This window comes from Chiloscyllium plagiosum, unplaced genomic scaffold (assembly GCF_004010195.1).
Source record: "Chiloscyllium plagiosum isolate BGI_BamShark_2017 unplaced genomic scaffold, ASM401019v2 scaf_85207, whole genome shotgun sequence".
Lineage (NCBI taxonomy): Eukaryota > Metazoa > Chordata > Chondrichthyes > Orectolobiformes > Hemiscylliidae > Chiloscyllium > Chiloscyllium plagiosum.
Window position 1 is genome coordinate 4,567 of NW_025204198.1, and position 4,593 is coordinate 9,159.

Genomic DNA, 4,593 nt, shown 5'->3' on the forward strand with positions numbered 1-4,593 from the left:
GCAGTTTGACTTAGTGGGCTAGTGGGAGGGAGGGAAGCTACAGATCGGATTATCTCAATCTTAGTGACAAAGAAACTCCATGTACTCCAAACTCTTGTTGTTCGAGAGAAGGATGGAGGAGACAGAATGATGGACAGTGTTTCACAAAGAAACAAAACCTGGGTAAGTGATATTTAAAGCGAGTGAACAAACCTAATGTGTTTAACATTTATCCAAAATATTAAAACAAACGACTGAAGTCCTGGTTCGAATCCCATCTTGGCAGATGGTGGAATCTGAATTCAAGAAAAAATAACTGGAATTAGGAATCTCCTGATCTCCATGGAACCATTGTCAATGCCAAAAAAACCCTGCCAACCTGACAGTGGCCCAGCAAGCTACTCACTGAAATAATCACTGCAAAGTCTCAACAAAGGAATGAAACTGGATGGACAACTCGGCATCTAACAAGGCACCATTTAATACAACCACAGAATCAGCCCTCTCGATGGTTCAACGTCCTCCAGACGAACATCTGGATTTTGGTGCCAAAATGTGCAGAGCTGTCTCACAGCCCAATCAAGGAACAGCCTGACATACTCATACTCAACCCTTACAGACAATGACCAGACACCACCATCACCATCCCAAGATATTGAGATTGTGGTAATGGAAAAGCACAACAGGTCAGGCAGCATCCGAGGAGAAGGAGAAACGATGTTTCGAGCCTAAGCCCTTCATCACCCTGACTTGCTGTGTTTTTCCAGCACCAGACTCTTGACTCTGATCTCCAGCACCTGCAGTCTTCACTTTCTCCTGAAATCTCTGGATATGTCCTGCCCCACCGGCAGGACAGACCAGGCAGACGTGGTGGCACAGTGGTGTACAGACAGGGAGGATTTGCCCTGGGAGTACACAGCATTGGCTCCGGAGACCAGGAAGTCTCATGGCTCTTGCTGATTACCATGTCCCGTCCTCCCTTGGAGGATGAATCACTTCTCCTTCATGTTGGAAACACTGAGGCAATAAAATGGTGTCAAACGTACTCTGGGTACAGGATTTCAATGTCCATAATCGAGACTAGCTCTGCAACAGAATTACTGACTGAGCTGGCCAGGTCCTAAAGGTTATAGCTGCTCTACTGAGTCTGCAGCGGATGGTGAGGGAACCAACAAGAGGGAAAAACATACTTGATCTCATTGTTATGAATTGACCAGCGGCAGATACACATGTCTATGACAGTATCAGAACGAGCGACGATCACACATTCCTTTTGGAGACAAAGTCTTGCCTTAAATTTGAGAAAAACCTCCCTGACACTATCACCGTTCTAAATGGGACAGACTTTGAAGAGAAGTAGGATCTCAAACTGGGTATTTATGAGGAACTGTGGGACATCAACAGCAGCAGAACTGTACTCCAGCACAATCTGTAATCTCATGAACAGCAGCAGAACTGTACTCCAGCACAATCTGTAATCTCATGGATTTGTAAATCCTGCTCTCGCCCACCACAATGGACAGTAAAGGAGGGCATGCCATGAGCAGCACCAGGCAGACTTAAAAATGAAGTGCCAACCTGGTGAAGCTATAAAACAGAATTACCTGCACATCAAACAGCATCAGTAGCAAGCAACAGAGCTGAGTGATCCAACATCCAATGGAACAGATCGGAGCACTGCAGTTCTGCCACACCCAGTTATGACCGGTAATGGACAATTAAACAACTCACTGGAGGAAGGATCACAGATATCCCCACCTTTACTGATGGAGGGGCCTCACACACCCATGCACCAGATAAGATGACAGCATTTCCAGCAATCTTCAGCCAGAAGTTCAAAGTGGGATGATCCATCTCAGCGCTCTCCAGTGGTTTCTAACATCACAGATGTGAGTTTTAAGCCAGTTCAGTTGAGTTTGAATAACATCAAGAAATGGTTAAGTAGTGCAAAGGCTACGGGCCATGCCAATATTCTGGCAATAATACTGATGGCTTGTGCTCCAGAACTTGCCACCCACCAAGCATCTACCGATAATGTGAAACATTGCCCAGGGATGTTCAACACAAAAACAAAGGGCAATCCAACCCAGCCAATTTCCCTCTATCAGTCCACATTCAATCAGCAGTAAAGTGATGGAAAATGTCATCAACAGAGCTACCAAGCAGCAGCTGCTCAGCAACAGCCAGCTGAGTGACACGCATTTTAGGCACCACCAGTGCCACTCAGCTCCCGATTGTGTTACGGCCCTGATTCACAATGTGGCAACCAGCTGAATCCCAGAAGTGACATGAGTGTGATAACTCAGTCCCACTCCAAGACCACTATTTCTAGCTGATTCCACCCTTGTCTCAGCTCATATACTTTCATCCACCTTGTGTTATCTCCTGACTTCATTTTCCAAACACACTCAGGGCCAGCTTCCCAAATGCAACCCCCCTGTAATCTCAGGAAAGTCTAAATCTCTACTTGTTGATTCATCAAAAGGCTCCTATTCATAATCAACAGAGAGCCACAGAGATGTACAGCATGGAAACAGACCCTTCAATCCAACCCGTCCATGCCGACCAGATATTCCAACCCAATCGAGTCTCACCTGCCAGCACCTGGCCAATATCCCTCAATTTAAAATTCTCACACTTGATTTAATTCCTGGCTGTGATAATCCCTAGCTCCCTGCACCACACAAACTTTGAGACCTCGACAACCCATGTTCTTCGAGACTCCCAACGATTTGTTAATTCATTACTTCACCTGTGTGGCTGTTTCTACAGTTGCTGAAGCAGCACAGTCTGAAATTCGCAGCCAAAACCTCACAGGTCTGCTTTCCACCTTTAAGACATCCCTCAAAACCTGCTTTTTGGCAATGCTTTTGGTCACCTGACCTAATATCTCCACCTCTGGCCTTATGTCTAAAGTTCTCAATAGTTATTTTTGTGAAATTATAAGCATGATAATAAAAATACAAACTGTTGTTGATTTGGACATTATTTTCAAATCATCATTGTTGCTGAATGAATAATCTATATTGCCACTTACACAACCACATTGTGAGAGCACCTTCACCACACAAACTGCAGCTGTACAAGAAAGTCAAACATCATCCTCTCCACAGGCAACAGGGCTTTGGCATTAATCACTGGTATCTGTGGAAGGAGAAACACACTTGATGTTTCAGGGAGTGCAAAATGGATTACAGGGAATGAAAATGGTGCAGAATTTGATTGTCAGAAATGGAAGGAAAATACACTTGCTTGTTGGAAAAAAGAATTCTTGACTGTCGAATATATTCTAGAAAATAATAATCTGATAATAGAGCAGCACATGGTCAGGGGCTGGGCCGCAGTGAAAAACTCATTTGCAAACGGTCTATAAAAGTAATAATACAGTAGTAAACAGACCAAAAATACACCCATGGTTCGAGACTGAGGAAGCTAGATATTGACAAAGTGGTGATGAGGGAGTCCAGAGGTGAATCAGAGCAGTATTGGCTGCTCTGATCACAAAGACTCTATACTGGAGAAAGGCTGCACATGCGCCTGGCTGCACCTTGCCCCCTACAAATATGGCGGTCGCGCACGTGTCCAGTGAATCGTTGCCCCAAATAAACATAGCGGCGCTCACTCAGGTGTGCAGCTATGCTGAGGCAAATCCTCATTTACTGCAAACAGGGGACTGGGACGTTCAAATTTGTGTTTTCCGACGTGCACAATTTGTTTGTAAAACCTCTCCACTCATAGCAACACAGTTTTTCTCCCGTTTCCCTGTTTATTTCTTTCCTTACCGTACCCTTTCTCTCCATAACTTCCCGAACATTCATTACAGCGACTCTGCGCCGCGCGCGAGGGTGATCACATGGTTGTTTAGCTCCGCCCTTCATTCACTTTGATTGGTTGGAGGACCAACCTCCCGCTAGGTCCTCCAGTTCCGCCCACCATCCTTTCATTGGTCCGGTGCTGACATCAATCACCCGGGGGTCACTTTGTTGGCTGGAGCATGCGCAGTATGTCCTGCTTTAGCTGATATGTTGGGTCATGTGATGGGAGAGTTTATTGAGGGTAAGAATTTCATTTGTGTGAGCTCTGCAGTAGATTTCCTTTATTCATGGAGGGAATTGCCTTCCTAGTCATGACTGCATAGCGATGATTGATGAATCAATGCCATCTGAACCAGTACATAAACACCACATTTTCACATCTGAGATCTTTAGCACATTGCATCACGCTCTTCTTTGGAGACAAAAAAACATGAAATGGAGCCTTCAGGAATCGGAGCAGGAGTAGGACATTCATTCCCTTCAGCTTGTTCCCCCATTCTATCAGATCATGGCTGGGCCAACCCAGGCCTCAACACCTCTTTCATGCTTGATCCGCATAGCCCTCAACTGCTCAATATTTCAAAAATCTATCTGCCCTCTTTTAAAATAATTTGAGATAGAATCATAGATTCCCTACTGTGTGGAAACAGGCCCTTCAGCCCAACAAGCCAGAATAACCCCCCAAAGAGTAGCCCAACCATTCCCCTCCCACATTTAACTTTCCCAATTGTTTGGGCGAGAAAATTCCAGCCATTCACTGAGAGAAAAAAAATCTTTACTTTTTCCAAAATGAATGTTC

General features: G+C 45.0%; 1 long non-coding RNA gene across 1 annotated transcript in view; it reads right to left on the reverse strand.

Moving 5' to 3' along the window:
* The window catches only part of LOC122546358, a 7,670-nt gene extending 3,726 nt beyond the window's left edge, over window positions 1-3,944 (reverse strand). The window contains exon 1 of the long non-coding RNA XR_006310725.1: window positions 3,762-3,944. This is a non-coding gene — a long non-coding RNA (uncharacterized LOC122546358). The remainder of the gene's footprint in view (window positions 1-3,761) is intronic.
* Between the last annotated feature and the right edge of the window lie 649 nt (window positions 3,945-4,593).